Here is a 24,272-nt window from a genome sequence, read left to right as displayed (position 1 = left end):
TAGTTTGAAGACAAATACGGATATCCATCAAAGAAATAAGGTCATATCTCAAGGTTTTAACTTTTATTGAACAAAAATGACACTTTCGCCATGACGAGTGAATAAAACCATTTCCGAATGCCTGATCCCATTCGATAATTAATAAACCAGAAGCTGAAGGATATCATTCCTAGTTCGACTGAAACTATGACAATTTTTTATTACTTCAAATAAATACTACCCGACAGGAATTGGACGAGTGGCATATCCTAAAAAACCAACAAAATGTTAAAAAAAATGTTGCAGAAACTTCGTGATGAATTTGATGTTATCTAGCCCCCGTTTGACCCCCATTTTTAGTAATGAAAATGCGAGAAATAGCGTTTTGTTGAAAAAATGAGTGGTTGAAAAAAAAGGAAAAATTTTCGATTTACGTGTAATATTATTTTATGGATGATTGTGTGGTTGAAAATATGAGAGAGAAAAATATAATGTAATGGAAAATAATTTAATGAGGGCCAAACAGGGGCCTATTATATGCAATTTCTGATAAGCCCTTGTTTGAGCTTAATTTTTTTGGAAAAATTAATTTTTCAACAGTGTTTTACATCATTTCAATTACACGTTTTTTAATAAAATAATATTACACATAAATCCAAAACTTTTCTTTCTTTTTTAATTACACATGTCCTATTAATACACTATTCAAAAATTCATTCTTCCCCAAAAAACGGGACTCAAACAAGGGCTTAATACTCCACCTATTATAAAAAGGACAACAAATAGTCACATTCTCCTTTTCAAAAGATATAACCTCCAAAATTAAAATCTAAGCTAAAAAGAATATTAATCGTATCAAAATAAGACATGAACGTAGAATTTAATATACATGTTTGTTTCATACTTTCTTAAAAAGTTATCGGCCCTCCTTGACGATCATCGGGTAAGTATTATGCATTTGTGATTTTTATTATACGTAGTTTAAAATCTGTTTACATGATCGTTAACTAGTTGAAATGTCAATATGTCAACTTGAAGTCATACCTGAATTGACGCCGTCAATGGAAGAGGAGGCTCGGGGTCTTGTGCTGGATTTAGGCGTTTCGCACACCCAAGACGAGGAGATGTCTGATCCGAACTTGGACCGAGATTGAGTATGTGAATTAAATATAATTTATTGAATATCGTTGACGTATAAATTTATTGAATAATTTTTAATGTTATTTATGTAGAAGGGCGGTCCAGTTGATCGACGATCACCTCCGCCGAGGGTATCTACTTCTCCCTTGTCTAGACACGTCCCCCGTGTATCTCCGACACACAGTGATGATTTGAATGCCTGTCTGACTGGATTTATAGCGGAGGAGGTCGGCACATTACGACGAGAGTTGACGGAGAGGGTCGATGATCTGGGATGAGAGTTGACATGGAGGGTCGACGATATGGGACGAGAGTTGACAGGGAGGGTTGACGATCTATCCCATGATGTTGGAATGCTACGATCTTACGTTGTCGACCTTCAGGATACGGTAGCGACACATAGAGGAGATTTAGCCGCTAGGTGATGGGGGACAAAGGGGATGGTGGAGATGATGATCGAGACGGTGGCAGAGATGATGATCGAGAGGGGGTTACCCACATTTTTGGCATGATGAGACATTAGAGTCATTCTGGTTGTCTATGGAGAGGGAGAGGGTGGCCCCGATGGGAGAGGCGGATGACGTGACGATGGAAGAGGTGGCCCCTGAGGTCGAGAGGACGCCCATCGTGATTGAGGGTAAAAGACATGCTGTTGAGAGTGGCGTCACAGTATGTTGTTTCCCCCTTCACGGCTGAGGCCAAGAGGAGAACGTTCATCGATGGGACGCACCCGAACTTATTTAGGGAGGTGGACAATGCCAAGTGAAAAGCGTTCAAGACGGAGTGGAGGAGAATTATCCTCGGGTAAGTATTGTATGATTTTAATAAAGCACTGTACGCTAACTCGTCTATACTTATTTTAACATTTCTCTATTTTTTCAGAGCTAGCCGCACAATAGGTAACCGGACGGTCTCGGACGCTTAAAGTGGTTCCACGATATCACCACTTCGGGAGCTTGGCTCGCCGACGATGTAAGTGAACTATTCATTTCGTGTTTTTTATGTATACGTCACTTTGTGTTTATTAAATGAATAACTCATAATTTTTTGGTGTTTCCTGATGCAATACATCGACTTGGCCATGGACTTGTTGCGAGATCGAGCTCCAAGACATCCAAAATCATTTGACGTCCATGGTTGAGGAACACCGAATTCCTGCGTGCCGTTACCATAGAGTATCAATAGTTCCAACTTATGGGTAACGAGTACAAAGTGCCATAATATATGCTCGAATGGGTCATAGGAATGTTGCCGAGTGTCGGGGGAAAATCATGGGAGGGTTGTACACATATGTACATTCCAGCGTGCATCAATAAACACTATGTTACGCTGGAGATCATTTTTGCTGACACGACTATATATGTGTACGACCCAAATCATTCATGTTTGACACAAGGCTAGTTGGAGCAAAACCTGAAATCCGTAACTGTAATTATTCCTATGATGGCCAGACAAGTGGGGATGACTGTACATGACAAATTGTTCGAAACACGACGACATCGCGACAGTCCATAAGGTAAGTGTTTGAACTTTGTTATTTTCATCTTTCAGATTTAGTTTTTTAGCTACACAGTACTGAACTGATCAATTCTTGTTCAATTGTTAAGTTGAATTTTTAAGTTTAGGACATAAGGTTGATGGTATCAATCAATCGTGGATATAAAACTGGAGAAAGAAGTTAGCATGTGATTTGTTCGAATTTAATAGTGATCCGTAAATTTGTATTAAATATATGTAACATTTGAATTGTAAATTTAATTATTTTTTGTGATTATGAAATAATTGTAAATTTGTGTTCAATGTATATAATTATTTTTCTGTAAGTTAATTTTTTGTTATTTTACACATATGTCGAGTATGGAACTAATTTTTTCATATCAATCATTATAAATACCATTTATCAAAAATAAATATTGAACATTTATGAAGAACAAATATTAAACAGTGTAAAGTAAACGAAAATATTATTTATTTAACATACATGTCTAATTCTTATTTAGGAAAATTTGACTGATACAAAATTGTCGAGTATGCCCTATGGCTCTGGTAGATGGTATTTTAGATATACTTGGACGTCCAGGACCATGCGGTTCAACTGCTGGTGGCAACAATCATGAAACGAGAGAATGTGCTCGGGAACTTCCCACTCGGCTTCATTCGGCAGAGGAAATATAGTCTTAGCATATGCTGTTCTCCAAGACTCAGTCGTATAATACGAAGAGCATAAGGTTCTCGCTGCAAAGCTTCGATACATGGCCACCGCAACTGCATGCTCACATGAAAAACTCTCTAACTGAAATCTCGTACAAATGCATGTGTTATCAGTCAAGTCTACCATATATGTCGTATTACGTGCACATTGCACGGAGAAGCAGAACTCATCTAGTACTTTCACATTCAACTTCCTCGCAACCTCTGTCCTCTTAAAGAGTTTTTCCTCTTGAGCTGGGGCCAGCACGCTAGTGCAACTCTTGATGCCGCACGTCGGTCATGAAATTACTGTTGCAGTTTGTTACGAATGTTCTCAATCATTGCGAAAATTGGTAACTCTCGATCCTTCTTAAATAATGCATTGAGAGACTCCGCGTTATTCGACGTCATCATGTTGTATCAATGCCCTGAAAAGTATGATCGAGCCCAATATTCGATCCCCATGTTCGTTAGATACTCCAACACTGGTAATGATTTACTTCCTATCTCGAACATGAACTTATTACACTCTTCAGTACTGTAAGCTTCAGTTGCTCTTCTGAACAATGAAACGGTGCCTTTGCCCCGATACCTAGTCTTGAAATTACCTTGTATATAGTCGTGCAATACCCGTGATGTGCCTCTGAAAAAACTTCAGCGATACCGTTTATTATAGATTGTCTCCGATCGATTACAAAGGCAAGGTCTTCGACTTCCCCGATCACTTCCCTCAGTTTTGAAAAGAACCAATGCATGGAGAGATCATTCTCGCTGTCGACTATGCCAAATGCAATAGGGTAAATTTGGATGTTGGCGACTTGAAAGTAGCAATAATTAATTTGCCTTGATATTTAGCTTTCAGAGTTGTACCATCAACTAGAATTACGGGTCGCATTGCATTTTGAAAACCCCGAATACATTGTCTGAGAGCCATGAAGAAATACTTAAAACAATTATCGCCTCCTGTCTCAATAAAAAAATGTCGTGCCAGGATTAGTTATCCCCATGTTATGGCAATACCTGGTCAATTTAGCATAACTCTCCTCAGCCGATCCCATTAAATCATCCAACGCACATTCTTTGGCCTTCCAGGCTTTCTGGTAGCTCATGACCACTTCATACTCTCGACGGACGTCATTAATGATGTCCAAAGGTCTGTAGATCGTCCGTGGGTCCTAATACTTGTGCATTATCTATCGACCAATAAACCATGCTCAAACTTGCCTATGATTGTTTCGAAGAATTTCAACTTCGCAAGTATGTTCCCGTGAATACTTGTGAATTACGAAACACTCATTCGTGTCTATCTTAGTTGCTCTCAAGCGCCAATTGGAACTGTTTTTGACGCAGGCAACTGTCAACAATGACTTGTTTGATATCTTTACCTTGAACTCAAAGTTATATTTTAATGCCACCTAGTGCACAACTTCCTGCAAATCTTTCTTGGTTTCAAACAGTTGCTCAACATACAAGTCCTCATCATCGGGAGCCACACGGGAAGAATTGGAGGACGGTCCACTTATTCGAACCTGTAAGCTTCCACCCGACTCATGTCTCTGTCGGAATAAAGCAATCAAATTCTCATTTATAAACTCATTTATATTCTCATTGTTTTCAACTGTCGATGAAATTCTGCGCAAAATAGTGACATCATGATCAAAAGCAAATGTCTCAGGAATAACCACATCATCTGCAAGAACTATCTCCAATATCTCCTAAAAACCTCGATTATTGTTATCCACCCTATCTAAATCTTCACGTTCACCTTCGATAACATCTTTCTTAATTAAAGTCACACTAAGAACAGTCGGAGTCTGATACATTTTATTCAATTCTAATAGATAATTCAATTCAGCATCATTAGTAACGAATAACGGTGGTATCGGAATGGATGAATCCCCATAACCGTTGAATAGATATCTCAATTGCATATCGTATTGAGATTAATCGACATTCAACTTATTTTGCAAATCGTGGTACATTTCTGAGTATGATGTACTCTATGTTATGAGAATTACAATACAACCACATATGTCATTCGTCTATCTTCATTCTCATCGATTATTTTCATTCAATTCGAAATCACCGAAATAACAGACGAGAATTATCATATCTGCACGAGCAAATAGATTTAATTAGCTTCATTTATTAATTATAAGAAAAAATAGTACCAACAGTCGGCTGTTAACAGCCAAACCATCAGCTGTTTAACAGCTGACAGTCTACTGTTTAACAGCTGACTGTTTGGCCGTTACAGTCAACCGTTTGGCTGTTAAACAGCCAAACAACCGACTGTTTGGCTCTTTTGAGCAAGAATTTTTTCTTCTACGGTTCTAAAGAAAAAAATTATAGATCTATTCAATTTTTTTTATAGGTAAGATCTGTTAAAAAAAATTTATACTAACTATTATTATGTCGAAATAAAATTTCTCTATTCAAACGTCTACTAATTTACTGTAAACGAAATTAAACATGGGTAAATATACTTACCGATTTGAAGTAATTGATATGAAAAAAAATTTCGGCTTCAGCGTTTGAACTTTTTTGAGATGTTGAGGTTCAAACAGATGAAAAATGAGAGTTTTTTTTGGTCTTGAAAGCTCGTTTTGAAGTTTTATAAGTGAGGAAGTGTTTGCTTTTCAATTATTAACTAAAAGGGTAGTAAAGTCCTTTCAACAATACATTATTTTGTAATTGTATAATACATTTAGATGCATCTTTGTCTTTTACCATTCAAGAGGCCAATGTGATAATATTCATGATTTTCAAAGTCAAAGTGTAATTTTGAACCTTTGATTGGGTCAAATTTAAAAGTACCCCCAACCTTGGGTACATAAAGCCACCAGTCTGATCTTCATCAATCACCACAAAGATACTTCTGAAGCATCTGAGGGTTATACTCTAAAATCTTCCATAAAGATAAAAAGTATTGAGAATAAATCCAATAAACATTGTAACACAAGCAACAAGTACTGCATCAAGAGGTATGCCTCTCGATGAATCAACTACCTAACATCATCTTTTGCCAATTTCCTCCTCTCAAACTCAAACTCGAGCTTCGATATGGGTTGAGTGGAAGGCTCAAGGCCTACATTTGACAACCCATGAAAGTAAGGATGACCCAGTGCCTGCAAAATAAGAATAATAAAAAAAGATCAACAATAGGATTGCAGTTATCAATCAGATTCCAGAAATTCTCTTTTTAGATAATAATCATAAGTAATAAAACAGTTCTTGGCCAGAAGAAATAACCTCTTCGGTAGTTGGTCTATCTTTTGGATCAAATGCAAGAAAATGTTCCAGTAAGCTAAGAGCCAAAGGATCAGCATTGGAAAATTTCTGTTTGAACGGAACAAGTTTTTTCTTTCGCATGCTGCTTAGATATCTTCTTGCCTTTTCATTTCTGATCTGCCATTTTGGTGACAACAAAATTAAATTATGAAGCAAATACAATGAGAACAAAGGAAGCCTTACCCTCGATTCTTATGAGAATCTAAATGAATGTAGAGTTTTCCTTAACAACTTGAAGTACTATTAACTTAAGTAATACAGAAGCAACTGCTTAGAAAATAAGAATATAAAAACTAGCCAGATAGTAGAATTGAATAACTAACCCTTGAAATAGTTTCAGGTGAAGGAGTGCCAAGCAAATCCGTTATTAAATCTAATAGGTGCACCACATTTTTTTCCAGGAAACAATGGTTTTCCAATAAACATTTCTGCAAATATGCATCCGATGCTCCAAATATCAATGGCAAGACTATACTGCAAATAATTTTTTGAAAAACATTATACATAGTTTTCAATTACAGAACACAAAATCAAATTACCTAGAAATAACGAGTTTCCTTGAAAGCTATTTTGCAGGCACAGTAAGATAAAAAAAAAAATAATAAAAGAAAGCTTATATTTAGCATAATTTTAACTGGACTACAATGCACCAGTTATGGCTAGATTCTTGTTTAGAACTTGTTTTCTCGTGCTTAAACAAACGTTGTCATTCCGTCGCCAATACTATTTATTAAGGTGACTGCCAGTCTAACATGCAATAGAGAATATAAATCAAGGGCAATGCACTCTTTATCATATAGATAGAGAGTGCAGTAAACAAGTAGTATCAAGGAAAAGAAAGTGTTGGGACATATATATCAGCTTACTTCAGAGAAAAAAGATCCAAATAGCTCTGGAGCACGATACCACTGAGTTGCAACATAGTCCTTCAAAATAATTAAGAAAATGAAAATTAAAGATTAGGAAGTGAAGTAGTTGACATTCAGAAAGGGATAGCTACAAATAAATGTGAAAAGCTTAATAGAAGTCAAACTTGCAGTCCAAAAAGTTGCCGATGGGGCATCGTTAAATGACACATGGGCAAGATCAAAATCGCAAATCTTTAACTTGCAATCAACATTAGCAAGAATATTTTGTGGCTTCAAATGTTGACAAATTATTGCCGCCGGGGTTATAGAGAAGAAATGATATAGAAAAGTGACCAAGAAAATGAAATAAACGTGAAGAACAAATTGAATATGAAAGGCTCAAACACGACATTATATCGTTGTCCTCAAACGATATTTGCCCCTCTCAATAATAATCTTGGTGCTTAAAGGGTCTCGCGGAAAATGGTTTAAAGGATTGATCAAGCCTTATTGTAGAAAATCATAAAAGTACAAATGATTTTTCTACCCGAACTTGAATACTAAGGGAATTTGAATATGGATGAAGAAGACTTTGGTTTCTTCTTGTGGAATGAAAAAATGTTCATCATATGTTTGTTATATGATTTCTTAATGAATTAGAATGATCATTAAACACCTATTTATAGCTTTGAAACATTGCTATACGAAATGGTGCCAAAGTATAAGTGAAAGGCCGCCAAATTTGAATAAAAAAAAACCGCCTCCAACAGCACTAAAAAACTACCATGCAGTCCACATGGTGTATTCCCATGCGGTCGCATGGTTTACACAAAATTCGGCCTCCAAGTTTCGGTTAATGGCTCCCACCTCCTCTTTCTTTCCACACACGTGTTTATTGATTTATTGAATAACATTTTTTATCAATCCCCCACTTGTTTAAAATTCAATAAACTCTCATATTAAAAAATATACAATACTCGTGCTTAAGGATTAGATATATTTCGATTTGAATCTAACCATAGTGTAATTCAAACAAAGTAAAGTCGGAATCAAAGGTAGCGTGAAGCTTTGAACCAATTGTTCCATGTGACAATACCGATAAGAATACACACACACGAGTATTACGTGGTCTCAAGTTTCTTATAACTCGCTTAGCGCTAATATGACATTGCGCTCATTTTTTTCAACAAACTTTTAAGAGAGAAACTCCAACTCTCTATTGAGGCGATACCACCTCGAAGTTTGTTTAGGTGAAATTCTTCCAGTACCTTTGTTACTTTTAGAGGTACTTGTGTTTTGGCACCAAACTTCATTAAGAGCTTTAATGCTCAATCCTCACTTTAGTAACAACTAGCATTATTTTAATTAAGATATGATTATTACGAATTTTATAATGCTGAAACTATTCACATATCGAATGACTTGTTTTTACATTTGAACCCGTAAATTACCTTTTGAGTAATGACAGATAGGGTTGCCGTCATTGGTGGACCTTTATAAATTAGGAGTTTCAACCACATCATACTCAAAGTAGATGCCACTAAAATTTCATTTAGTGTCTAGTTAAAGGATCCACTAATTCTCTTTGATAATTTCCTTGTGACGTCACCTCTAAGACTTATTTGTCTTTTTTTTTTTCATTTCATGTGACTTAGTATCTTATCAAAATATAGCTAGCCAACGATCGATTCATTTGATAGATACAATTCTTCACCACCAAGAAGCCACATGCTTCCCACTTGCTTTAAAGCCTTATTGATTTTCAAAACACCGTTGGATGATTTCCATCAAGTCATTACACTAGTCAATCACTTTTATTTGTGGATATTTTCATACTTGGGTATTCACTTATCATCATTGAATCATTACAATGATCTTCAATGAATATTATTTAAATATTCCATTGGTTTTGCAAGCGCCACAATTGACATCTACCCATTTTATTCACTTTAGACTTAGTGCGTTTCATCCTTAAAAATCCAAGGCCTTCTCTACCTTTCTCCATCATAGATGTATTTCTATGATTAAAAGATAAATGATACGATAACTTTTTAAACTAAGTTACCCCCACAATTCCTCAAATTGGAACTTATATGCAATTTAATATTAATGCATCCACAATCTTTGACCTTCTCATATAAGTTCTCAATCATTAAAGTTAACCCCCACATTTCGGGCTTTACTCGAACTAGAGTTCCTTAATAGGTCCCACATTTGGGATTGTAATTGAACTTAGAGTTCATCAACTCTTTCATAATTCAATTTTCTTGTCATTTTAATGATCTTCGCGAAAGTTTTAAGTACTTTAGATAGTGGTTGTTAAGTCACAATGAACTTCAATCCACTATCTTTAATTTTGGTCACTCAATTTGATCAAGGCATCTGCCTTTCCAAGCATAAACCAACTCAATTGGTTTCTTAATTGTAGTCAAATTCAATAATGAATAAGACTAAACTTCTCGTTTCACAAGACTTGCACTTTGTCACTTTCAAAAGATAGTATCATAAGGCATATGTTCACCTTTATCAAATAATAAGGCATATGTTTACCTTATTCACATTTTATCACAATCATATGAAAAGACACAAACTGTGCTCCATAAGAAGTTTCCATGTCTCAATAATTTTACAAGCACTTTCTATAAAACAAGTCACAATTTTGTCATGCTTTATAAAAATATAATTGACATAAAGTCATCTCACATAATACCATACGATTAAGTGAGGCTGTCAATATTAACTCAAGTTAATATGAGTTCCACAAGACATGAAAACAATCAAACAAATTTATCATGTCATTCTTAATTTTCTAGTAGAAGATATAGTCATGAAAGTTCACATACTTTCTTTCATAAAATTCTAATATTTTAGAATTTTCCCATATGTAACGTTTGCAAAGAAATAGTCATGGAAAATCACACACTTTCAACAAATGCATTCTTCCAATGTTTATGCATCCAATTCATCACGACCAAAATGAAGGAATAGCAACTCACATTCCAAATATAACCATGGTACACTGGTGGCATTCAACATTCCAATCCATACCTAAAACAATATGAACCAAGTTCCATTTTACTTACCACTGCGGGTTTGCTCCCAGCCAATAATTTATATAGTGGTATTTCTTGGTGGAACATAAATCAAATAATGAAAACAACCACCAAACCCCTTTATTAACCATGGTCATGCAATTGAAATACATGTATGTACAATTTACGAGAAAAGAGATTCATATGAATATGCATGTAGATTCTGAATAAAATGGCTATCAATAGAAAGGCACCAAAATTACAAATCGGCCATTATATGGTTCCCAGTTTCTGCCTTTCCCATCTTTCACTGCCTTTAATAAGTTTGACACATGTAATCATTTATACGTAATCAAGCTCTCATGATTCCTTCATCGTTTTCAACAATCAACAGATAACTTCCCATAAAGACGGTACAAAATCCATGCTGAATAAATCATGTTTCCACCGTTATTGCATGAAAAGTTATCATTTAACAACTGGTTCACATGCATTTTTTTAAAATTAGACCAACTTTCAGGGTTTAAACTAATTATAGTGGCAACCATGTATAATGATTAACAATGAACAGTCATCAATACCCATAAACCAATGGTTGGCATGGGCAGTTATAATTTGAAGTGATCAGCCACAATTTACTTTATGTATTCATAATAATTCTGACGAGTAACAAATAGGGAATCCAGTCTTTTTTTTATATAACATGCAACCCATAAATGCATGCAATATGATACAATACTCAAATTATGATACTACTTTTCTGCGGTTCATAAAACCTCAACCGGAAAATATATCCCTTTTTTTTTCTACCAGGTTTAAATTGAATTTAAAATTCAAGAGTCACCATTAAAACCACTTTAAAACCATATGTATTTTTTCAAATTCATGGTCCTTGATTGAATATACATATACGACCATTCAAAAGCAATTAGCATAATTAATGAACAAAATGGTTGGCATATACATACTCATGCCTATTCATAAATGATGAGAGATAACCGCAAATCATGCCACACAATTCCAAATGAATCACATCATTTCAGGAATAAATATTATGTTCTTTTTTCTTATTTAATGTGGGAAGATACATTCCTCCACAACAAAATGCATATATTATAGTCACACATGCAATCTGTCTTTTCCAAATATTTTCATGAAATATATCACCAGATGCAAGTAGAAATTTGCACATGCTTAAGGACAAAATACTTATGCAGCGATGCACTTATCTCCACATGCAAGCATATTTTCATCATTTAAGAACCTTTTCATACGTGCATCAGTTTGGCGGTCACCCATAATTAGTGAGGGAACAAAAGTGGTTGAGATGGCATATAAATAAACAGGAAGGATGCCTCAAAATATTTTGCACAAACCATAATATTATTGGACAAAGCCAACATGCTTTGGTTTTGGAATCAAATATGATCAATGAAGATTATCACAACACACAGTCATAGATTCCAATGGTTTCAAGTATTTTCATCAAGAATTAACAATAGAAGTTTGTGCAATTACCCAAACATGAAATGCAATAAACATATTAAAATTCGTTCTACTGCATTCACGAATTTAAATCTCAATTCTGACTTACCAGATTGGAATTGAGAAGATAGAATGATTATACTGAAATCAAACTCATGATGAAGGTTTCCATTCTTTCATCGTTCTCTTCAACACCGTTAGAGTAACCTTCAATCTGAATTTGCCTTCTCATGAAGTTCGTCCCATCGAATGATCCAAACAAGATATGGATTTCATCAACTTGATCTCGCCAAAGTAATTTCGTTCTCCATCGCAAAAATATATCGTTTGAGATTGTTGGGAAATTATTGCCATTGGGTTATGGAGAAGAAATGATATAGAAAAGTGACCAAGAAGATGAAATAAACGTGAAGAACAAACCGAATATGAAAGACTCAAATACGACATTATATCGTTGTCCTCAAACGATATTTGCCCCCCCCCTCAATAACAATTTTGGTGCTTAAAGGATCTCGTGGCAAATGGTTTGAAGGATTGATCGAGCCTTGTTGTAGAAAATCATAAAAGCACAAATGATTTTCTACCTGAACTTGAAGAACACTCAGGGAATTTGAATATGGATGAAGAAGACTTTAGTTTCTTCTTGTGGAATGAAAAAATGTTTATCATATGTTTGTAATATGATTTCTTAATGAATTAGAATGGTCATTAACCACCTATTTATAGCTTTGAAACATTGCTATACGAAGTGGTGCCAAAGTATAAGTGAAAGGCCGTCAAATTTGAATTAAAAAATCGCCTCCAACAGCACTAAAAAACTACCATGCGACCGCATGGTGTATTCCCTTGCGATCGCATGGTTTACACAAAATCCGGCCTCCAAGTTTCGGTTAATGGCTATGTGACCGCATGGCCCACTGGCCTATGCGGACGCATAGGCCAAAGTATTAGATCCCACCTCCTCTTTTTTTCCACACACGTGTTTATTGATTTATTGAACAACATTTTCCATCATCAAATCTCGGTGGGACACATTTGCTGTATAAAAATAAAAATAACAACAATATCTGGGATAAGTTTCTCACATATGCATGCAAGGAAGAATGTGAGAGGAGAGGTTTCATATTGCAGAATGTAATAAATCTGTGTGAATGTATTTTAAGCCATGAAGGAGTTGATACAGGAAAAATTGATAATGTTCATGTAACAGCTACGAAAAGTTTAAAATAAAATTTTTATTTGAAAATCCTTGATCTACTAGTGAATGAATAATATTTATCTCTAAATAAAATTTTGCTTCTACCAATGTAAGATAACACTTAAAGAAATCCAACAATTTAATTCAAATCTTTCAATAGAAGCGCATTAAAAAAATATCCCTGTAACAAATCAATGTTATTAAAACCAGATCCAACCGGAAAAATCGTGAACCACTCAAAAATTCGGTTCATTTAATCACAAAACCCACTTAATTTGAAACCGGTAAAAATTCGATTCGATTTAATCACAAAACCGACTTAATTTGAAACCGGTAAAAAACTGGTCAATTGGGCTTATTTTCAACTCTTAGCCCGTCAACCTCTAGTGAGTAAAAAGCCCCCAAAGCATGCTTGTTGGACTATGTGCTGGCTTACCATTTTTATAGAATGACTTTTCAATTGTTTTGTGACGTGCTTTCAATGTGGGACAAGCCAACCCCAATTTCCACTTTAACTGGGGAATTTACATAAATGTCACTAAAATTGAAAATGTACAAAAAAAATTGACTTGCACCAATTTCTTTCAAAAATGTCACTTTTTTCCTACAAAATGTCAATTTTACCCTTTGACACCTTTTGAGGAGTAATAAATGCTTGATTTGAACACAATTAATGGTGTGTTGTGATTATTTGTTTTTATTTATTTTTAACATTAAAGATATGAATATTATATTGTAGAATATGAATTTTTGATTAAAAAATGGGTGAAATCTTTACAAAAAACACACACACGTACGAGTTCAAAGAGTTTCTTTTTTATCATCTACATTCCATCATCAACAAGGCAACAAGGAAAGTCATTGATCAATCTCAAAGGTGAGCTACTAGAAAAAAAATATTTTCATGTTATACTTTACTACTCTAAATGTTCAACACAACATGATCATATTTAATTGACCTTTTTGAATCTCTTATTCATTGATGTGTTTTATTTTTGGTATATTTTAGAAAGGGAAAAAATATCAATGTTCTCTACAAAATGTGAAGGATTCTATATTTAATGAAGTATCGAGTTATACCTTCTTTATTTGTGGGAAGATACTATGATGTTGTAGTTGAGAATTGATTATCATCATTAATGTTTTTAATAAATTCTTCAATCAATCAAACACATGTTTTTTAGCTTCCCCGAAACTTATGGTAATTCAACTGTCGAGCAGTATCTTTGAAACTGTTGGGTTAAACATTTTAACTGTCGAACTCGACATTTAGTAGCTGTCGGGATAGACAATTTAATTGTCGATTTCGACACCTGAAAACTGTTGTCAACCTTTCTCTTTTTGGTACTACATGGATCTAAGTATTCCCGTGCGCCAATTTGATGGTATTAAATGTCGACATATGAATGTGCAGAATTCTCACTTTTGCAGTCCCAACAATTCATGTACGAGTCATGATGTGAGATTCATCCTGTCGCACGGGGAAACTTTGTTCACATGGATGACGAATGAAAGTGGAGAGGGGACAAAACCACTTCCATTTTACTGTCGAGAAGTATTACCGTAGCAGAACTCGTGTTACAGTTGAAGGAAAAACTTTGTTCACATGAATGACAAACGGTTTGTTGCTTCCTGTGAACGAACCCATTATGCCGACGTAGTAAATTTTTGATGAAACGAAAAGTGTATGTGAGAAGTTGAAAATATCATAATGCTATTCAACTAAGTTGTTTGTAAGTGACAATGACTCACACAGTATTTATAAGCAACTTGAGGGGGAAGAAGTTATGGTCATCATCTACCCAACCACCAAGTCCAATCTCTTTGTAAATTTGAAAAGCAATTGGTGTGATGATTCAATAAATTAAGTGTACATTTATCCCTCATTTCCCCATAATTAGTAGGACTTTAAAGACTCTTAAATCATGTGTACAATTCATTTAATCCAGTTTCCTGCAACTCAAATATTGTCAAACAAATTGCTTGTTAGTTGTACCATGATTGTAATGCTAAGTGTCTCAGACTAATGGCTCATCATTTCCTCACACATGTTAAACGAAGAATGAAAAAAAAGGGAAATTGATATTAACTCAATTGTTAATTAGTTGTACCATGGTTGTCATGCTTGTGACACTTTTAATGGCTCATCATCTTAACCCAATCTGATATTACGAAGGCACTGGCACGTTTAAAACATAAACTTGAAATTATGGTCATCCTGACCTATGTCGTACTAGTGCGAGCCAAGTGGTTTCATTGCAAAAGAAATAATAGTGTACATAAATTTCGAATAAATGTCACTACACATAAGTTATGAATGTCTGTCACATGTTTGAATTAAAAAATAATATTACACAGTAACGAAAAATATACAATTCATCCCTACGGATCGTGGACAATATTACAAAATATAAAATTCATTCGTTCACCAACTCGTTGATCGAAACGTTCTCCAATTTTTGGAAGCGCCTCGTACGCTTATACCTGTTGCAAGAAGAAAAACACATTCAAATTAGCGAGATTCAAGGCACGATACTACAGGAGTGAAAAATCAAGCATGCTAGAATAATATTAGAAATATTCATACCTGCATGGCAATCGAGAAGCCGTGAATCGTGTAAGCCTTTCGAAATTTTCTTGCCCAATTCTCATCAGTACTAAATCATCTAAATCATCTTTTAACTGTACCATGTTCCATAATCAAGTTTTTGATATTGACATAAATCATGGATTGAACTTCAATCATGATATTAAAAAAAATAACGAATGTTGTTGTCCTTTAATCGAACATAACAACGAATCCATGAGAAACGACAAACTTATAAAATCATCTATCAAAATATTTTTTCGTGATTGAGCTTGATGCATGAGTGATCGTTTTTACATGATCGTTGTTACGTCATTCGAAATTGTGACTCTCTTACACAATTCGCAGTAATCAATATCACAAAAGGTAAGTTAAAAAAGTAACATAATGATTACACATTAAGGGAAAACATAATGCTCTTTGACTCGAAGTCCCAATACGTATCTCCCTGGACAAAGTAATGCAGTCCGCATTGCACCTTCGTAACGGTTATCTTCCTTTAACAATGCAATGGTTTACTTCTACCTACTAGACACAGGTGTTCACATAAGCAACATGTCTCATGCCAACGAAAAATGAGTTAATCAATCATAATGGAGGAACTACAACGCAAAGTGAAGCAAATGTATAACATAAAATGTGAATCATAGTATTTTATACATGTTACAACGACAAATAAAAAAATCGTGACATCATAATATTTCATACATGTTAATGCGAAACACACGTGCAGTGTTCGGATGAGGTGAGATGGACATGTGGAACAGTTATGTGTTGAGGAAAGGACTGTCGAAAGTTCATCTGTCGAGAATTACTGAGGCTAAGTGTAGAGAACGACAGTTCAAGGACTACTGAAGTGAACCATTGACGGATAAATTGTCGGGAAATCTACTTTTGACCTCTAAGCAAATATGTATTATTCAAGAGCTACTTAACTTCATATTCGAGCAAAACGAAACATGGAAATCGCAGGTATGCTGTCAAGGGTCTAGGTATACCCATTATAAAAGACTAGTATACAAATCCTAAGAGGACATTTCATTACAGTGCCATTAGTCGGGAAATGTGGATTAAAAATTCTCTCCAAAACTATAACTGGAATCCATAGAATTAGTAGCTCGATTGGTAATAAAGAGGAAATATTACTTCTTGGAAAAGGCTGTTTATAAATAAGTTTGTCACATGAAGAAAAGTTTCAATGTCAAAACAATAAATAACTTCAACCATGATAGAATGAAATGTCACAAGTAAAATAACAAGCTAAAAATTTTACTTATTCCTTTATCCACCTGCTAGAGGCATGTGGTACTCTGAACCTCCATGACATATGAATGAAACTCCATGACATATTCCTTTAGTGTCTAAAAGTGTTTTGCACTCAACACCATTATATTTCAACAACCACATGACATATGAATGAACCAATTCTGACCAATATTTTTTACAATTAAACTCCAACATCAATGATTGGAAGTGAAGGAATAGACCCATCAACATATAAACAAATATATGTCTCAATGATATAGTCAAAAGATATCAATCAATAATGAATGTTTTATTACTCATTAAAATTTTAGAGAACACTCAACAAAAACGAGAACAAAAACAAAAATAAAAACAAACTTTTATTCCTTATGTATTTTGAGTGAACTCTATGAAGTTTTTTTACCAGTTCATTTTATAATGAAAAAGTGATAAATAAACAAATATATTACTGCATCACGACTCGATCTCAAAAAATATAAAAATTATCTATAAACATTGAATTACATATAACTGGTCAACTTTTATATTAAACTCACAAATGTATAGCAAAATTAATGTAAAAGAAATTAAAATTAGAAAAAAAAATGTCACAAAGGGAATTCCGCATTCATCAGATTCCCATTCTTTAGGTTGACTCAAACACCACATTTGCATCAGGCAACCAAGAAGCTTCATCAATGAGGGACTGTACCCTATATTTTGAGGCATCGATCAGTGTAAGAGTGGGCTTAAACCCAGGGGTTTCCTAAATTATGGTCTGTCATGTTTCAATCATTGATTATATTATTTAGGGGTTTCCTAAATTATGGTCTAAAAGATTAAACGGTTAGACAAAATTATATGTAGGTAATTTAAATCTCATACTCCACATATTTTCTCACATATTGGTGAGATTTATTTTCTTCTATTAAAATCTTACATATGCACAATTTTTAATAATAGGTACACCTTTAAAAGTTAATCTTGACAAGAGAGATTCTATCCTTAACCTTAACAAATCAAGATTACTAATTTTAACCTTAAACACACCAAGATTATTTATTTTAATTGTTAGCTAGGTAAGTCAAATAATGTATTTCTTTATAGATGGGGATGATCTCAAATTAGAACCGGAGTGACAAAACAAATAATCGAGGAATTAATAATTTTTAAGAGTGAGCAAAAAAAAAAAAAAAAGGAAGAAGAGAAATTCAATAGCAAAAAAGTTTATTATATTAGAAGTGTAAAAGAAAACTTACCAAATGTGGCTGTGGAGAAAGTTGGGTTACTGTCGACAAAGAATTGCCACCACAAGCCCAATCGCAAACAGAAAGCACAAGTATGATACTATCAAGAGGGAAACAAGGCCAGTTAACACTGCACATGGACACGATTATAATAGATTAGACACGTACAAATAGTTTTAATTATATATCAAATGCTATTCTTTATGGATGGAATAATCATAGCTAGTTGTAACTTTGAGAATAGCAAACAATAACAATTCCCTTTCCACATCTTATTTTCTCAAAGGAATAGGTAAAACTATCTGTTAAATTGAATTTGCATGATTTTACTATGATTAATGAATAACACAATTTAAAGCAACCCAAACACCCATGAGAATTCTACTTCCAAAATTGGAGTCTTAAATCAACAAACAAAGCTCAAATTCTGACCCAATTAGCTAAAATAATATAATTTTTCTGAAAAAAGGGAAACATAATCTTTTCAACAACTGACGAATGGGGGGTAATTAGTTAACAAAATAAATTGTAACAGATAATATATTCAAAAGAGTTAATAAACATAATCTTTTAATATATTTTCACAGACAACAACAATTTCACATCATCAACCATTTCTTTCTAATTTAAAAACAATAACCCACAATCAATACATAATATATTCAAAAGAGGGCTCACAAAATTGCTTTGAATTAATAAACAAGAAGACCTGAACTGTGTGAGATTGAATACCGAGAGCGGCACACGGTCCACCGACTCCACCGCCTCCGGTCCTCCAGCTGAGCTGCTACTTCTACTTCGAATGGAAATACGGAAATTTAAGGGTTTACTATTTGCACTTTTCAGCCGATTTCAAATGGAGTTTGGGACCTTGGGTGGATTTTGCTTTGTCGATTTTAATTTCCTTATTTGAGCCTAAAGTTATTTTATTTAAAAGGCCCAATCTCCGGTCTGATCAGCCCAAAGGGAAAGAAATAAAATTTTGGACGTCTTCTTCTGTGCTCGTCCTGTTCGGCTTCTGGCTCTGCAAATATGCCACTGTCGCGCTGCTGCTCATACCACCAACCTGGCGGCCATTGAAGCTCCTAGCGGATCCAGCACAAGCGGCCGCAGGGGCTCGCTAGGTGCTGGATCCGCCTCCACCGCCCTCAAAAGCTTTCTATAAATCGGAAACCCAAAATCTCCAAGTATTCCAAGCAGTGTAGATACAATGGTTAAACTATTGCTGGCAATATTCTAATATTCAGTGGAATTCTTCATCAGATTCTTCACATCTTCAACATACTCCCGTTCACTTCATTGAGAGAAATGAGAGAGTGAGTGAGAGATTTAGGGTTCTTCGAATGGGAGATTGGAGCATACATTTTGGTTTTTGCTCTACTTTTTTTTCTTGAATAATTCAATTTCGTCTGACACACTTGCAGAATTTTGTACAATTTCTTTGATTGGTCAAACCTCATTTAATTAGGATATGTAGGGTATTTAAAATTAACTTTAAGGGCAAATATGTGTAAAATTGACATTCTTGCAATGTCAAAAGAAAGTGATATTTTTGTAAATACAAAATCAAAAGTTGACTATTTTGGTAATTTCTACATTATATAATCACTTTTCATTGACCTATTGGTGTGATTTCAATGTTGGATAAACCAAGCAGCAGTGCCTTTGGCTTGATCGTAGACAAATCTCATTTCAATGTTTATTTTATTTTTTTTATGTAATCATTAACTTTTTTTGTTATTTTATTTTATTGAGTTAATTAATTATTTTTCTATCTTATTTTAATTAATAAAATTAGAAAACTCATTAAATATTTAAATTAACAATATTGTACTATTATTATTTTTTGGTTTGAAAATATATTTATTTATCTTTTTGGTTTGATTTCGATTTGATCATTTAACCCTTGACCCTTTTATTTTTTCGGGTTGATGTCCCGTTCGGGTTTTAAAACATTGTAACAAATAAACATATACGATAATTCAATTAAAAATAAATGTCTATGGCAACCAAATTAAAAGAAATAAAGTTACGTGCTAAATTCTTTAGATTATCGTCCAGCGAGACAAGGCACTACTACTCAATCGAATCGCCACGCTCCGACACGACCCGTTCTAACTTGTGAGGTGTAGGAAAAAATGTGAGAACATGGGGATACTCAATAGGACATAAAAATTAATGGCGCAATCCCAAGTAAAAATTTTAAAACATGTATCAGAAAAATCATACTGTCTCATATCTTTAGAAATCGATAAAAGCTCAAATCATATCATATCATTTACATCAGGATGACCATATCATATCATATCTTTAGTTTTCATGAGTACAATAATTCATCAACATGAAAAAAATAATTAAAAGGGAAAGAATGCACTGCTTCTCGATATCCTGCCTTAAACCTTTGAAAATCTTAATTTTGGGTTCCAAATCTTTTCTCAAATCAATGCGTTGAATAAGTGGATGTGCGAATATGCTGGATAGTGATATTAAATATATGTAATTGGCTTCTTGATTTCCCACAACCCCGTCTCTCTCTCTCTCTCACATGTATAAAATTTTTAGTGTGTCATTAATCTCCAAATTGATACCTATATATATCTACACCCTTGTGACTTAGTCTACTTAAGCTTGTTAGGATTTAGAAGCTAGAGCTGTACCATCAAGATATTGGATAAGAATTTGGGTAAATAAAGCCTCCTATTGAGAGTAGTGCATGAGATGTCAAGTCAATAGGTAAGATTCTTGTACTTTGATTAAAATAAGATTTCTATTCAAAATGGAAGATAAGTTTGTATTAATATATAGCACACTACACGTGTGCCTATCCACTAAGAAATTAATAAACAAAAACCTAAATAAATTTCTAGTTAATGATAATTTCTACAAACGATCATATCTTGAATCTAACCTATCCAAATTAACTTTTTCTCAAGTACAATATACATGATTAATTACAGACTATCAAACGAGTACAATATTGATATCATTACTATGTCAATATTTAATTACTTGCCCCAATTAAAATTGAATTTAATATATTTATTATTTTAGTCCCCAACTTTCCAGATTTAAAATATATTATATAAATTATATAAATTCTTGTATGTGAAAATTTTCGGGACTTTACAGTTAAAGTGTTAGATAATCATTAGCCTTAATCACTAGGTGAAGGTCAAATTCCATCAATTCAAAAACGATGTAGATATCTCTAAATTCTCTACGAGAAGGAGGAAGCATTATATGCTTTATTTCAACAATATCAGGATGGCGAAGCAGCTGAAGAAGCTTGATTTCTCTGAGAATTCATGTAGCATCAGAGACATGTTCAAAAACATCATTGATCTTCTTGATTGCAATCTTTTCTCTAGTGTAAGCATCAACAGCAGAACCCACAACACCATTAACTACCCTTCCCTATAACTTCTTGAACCTGATGTCTACTCGCTTCCCCATACTCTGTAAAGAATTCTGTTTCCTGTGCATTCTGATATAATAAGTATCCAATTAGAATCTGTGGAGTGCAGCTTAAACATCTACACGAATGAATACAGCAAAAGAATAATTTTCCTTGTCAAGATAAGACACTGTTCATTTCTTTCTGTTTAGAAGAGAGAGTATATTCTATTTTTCTGCAGTTTGTTTCACCAAGTAGATAATAGAAAGGTGGAGACTTCTCCATATATCTATTTTCAATTACAATTCGTGACCCAAAAAAAAAAAATTAAACTTAATGCATCCCATGTCCAACTTTTATAAAACAAATATAGGCCCCGTTTGTTACACATTTTTGGAAGAATGAGAATGAAAAATATAGTCGTTACGGGCTCCACACAAGATATCAAAATTTAAATTTGGTGGCTTGACGTGATGGATAACGATCATATTTTTCATTTTAATGAGGAAACAATGAGAAACAAACGGGGGCATAATTTTAGCTAGACTAGTTATAATTCAAAATAATGATGATGATGCAGAAAAACCGTAGAACTCCCTAATTCTAAGCTTGGCTCGTCGATATAGATAGTCATGCCTCAGAAGCTAGCTAGTTGGAAAGTGCAAGTCTATATAAACCTAGTACCTAAAGCCCTAAGGTACCATGACAAACACATTGTGCAAACAGTTTAACATCTAAGAGAAACAAGAATTAAATTATAAACGAAACTAAACTCAGGTCAATAACGGCCACTGAACTCCGAGAGAAGTACACGCAGATCTATTCAAGAAAAATTAAAATGGCAACAAGAATAAGCAAATGGGCTCCAAAAAAACAATGACGGTAATAATAAAACGAACCCTTCTGTGTGGATCCATGGAGGAAGATGAATTGGAAACAAGAAAATAAACACGTTTAGGGACTTTGATAACTCTAAGTCCAGAAAGATCAAAATCTTCCACAATCTTATGGCCCTCTTCTTATTTTCTTGAAAACTTTTCACAAATATGTTTTGGTACTTAACAATACCACTAATATATATATATTTTTTGATGATGGGGACCCCGCAGCTGCTATCCTTCGGGTGTGTATTGGATAAACTTTTGAACTGATGCACTAGCCTGCAAACCACACTAACCAGATAAATCGCACTAGCCAAGCTAAGTACAATAGGCTCGATCAAGAAAGTGTTAATAAGGAAAATCGAACTCGTGATCGAAGACATCTGCGCTCACCTACTTCACCAACTCAACCACCCCATGAGGAATTACTACTGCTAATATTGTTTATAGAAAAAGTGGTTGAAGTGACTTGACGTTTAAACCATCGATGAACACCATCCACGAATGTCCCACCCACCCATATAACTGCAAGTAAAACCACTTTTTTCTCTTTCTTTATGGCCATTCTTTTTCACCTCAACTGTTGCTTCAAAACTCTATTCTCTTCATGTCCATGTATCAGGGTGGGTGCGGGACAACTACAGAGGGCGTGAGCCTCTTGGGCGAATGCTTATGCTTATGCTTATGCTTATGTTCTTTTCCACTCTAGTTTATGGAGAAGTCCCTAATCGGTTAGAAATGTAGCTAGAAAGACCCGAACCTCCCATTTGGTAGCTGTCGAAAAAGGCTATCTATATGTAAACTATAACCCTATATTTATAGTAAGTAATTGACGTTTTACTTTTACAGCAATTATGCCTGCCATAGATGGAAACTGTCCATTTCAATATTGAGCAAGGGCATTTTCATTGGTGTACAGGTAGGACTTCTCAGTTGTGATTGGTGCCCTACTGACGCCTCACATTTGGGGGGTGGGTAATTTTTTGAAATTATTTATTCATGCGAGGCCCACAGCATTGTGAGACTTTTGTAATTATTCTGTAAAAATTATTCTGTACACCAATCATTATACTTTCAAAAGACTTTTTAAATATAAATTACATTTTATTTAAAGAATCAGCTTTTAAAATCACACTTAAAAGACTTTTTAAATTAACATTTTAATTCAGAGAGTGAGCGTAAGACAAAAAAATTTCTTTCTTTTTCAACCATTCATTTTTCAAAAAAATACTATTCCACATATTTTCATTTCTACAAAATGGGGCCAAACGGGGGGAGGGCGGGGGGCTTAATAGACCTCTGTTTGATGACCAGTAAAATAATTTTTTGGAAAAAATAGTGATTTTTGAGAAAACGTGTGATTAAAAAGTTCAAAAATTTTGGATTTACGTATAAAATATTTTATTGTGAGAATTTATAATTAAAAATAATTTTATTTTAATTGTTGTAAAACAAGGCTTTTAAATGTTTCCTTTAATTGATTTAACTTGTATAGTTAATTTAAAGTGTGTTTTATTGTTTGTATTTTTCATGAAAAATGTCATTTTTTAATAAAATGTCTATTTTTATGCTGTTTGATTAATATTATTTTCTATGAAAAATATTTTCATACTTTTGGTCACATGATCTAGGGATGGCAATAGGACGGATATGGGACGGGTCGACCATTCTCACTCCCGTCCCGTCGGGTATTTTTATTATTTTACCCTATATCCATACCCTACTAAAGCGGGACGGGGCGGGATCGCATCGGGG

General features: G+C 34.2%; 1 pseudogene; it reads right to left on the bottom strand.

Moving 5' to 3' along the window:
• Positions 1 to 3,154: 3,154 nt before the first annotated feature.
• LOC111400635 lies at positions 3,155 to 23,082 on the bottom strand (annotated as a pseudogene).
• Positions 23,083 to 24,272: the final 1,190 nt, after the last annotated feature.

The sequence above is a fragment of the Olea europaea genome, chromosome 10 (genome assembly GCF_002742605.1).
Source record: "Olea europaea var. sylvestris chromosome 10, O_europaea_v1, whole genome shotgun sequence".
Classification (NCBI taxonomy): domain Eukaryota; kingdom Viridiplantae; phylum Streptophyta; class Magnoliopsida; order Lamiales; family Oleaceae; genus Olea; species Olea europaea.
This window is presented reverse-complemented; position numbering and strand designations above follow the sequence as displayed.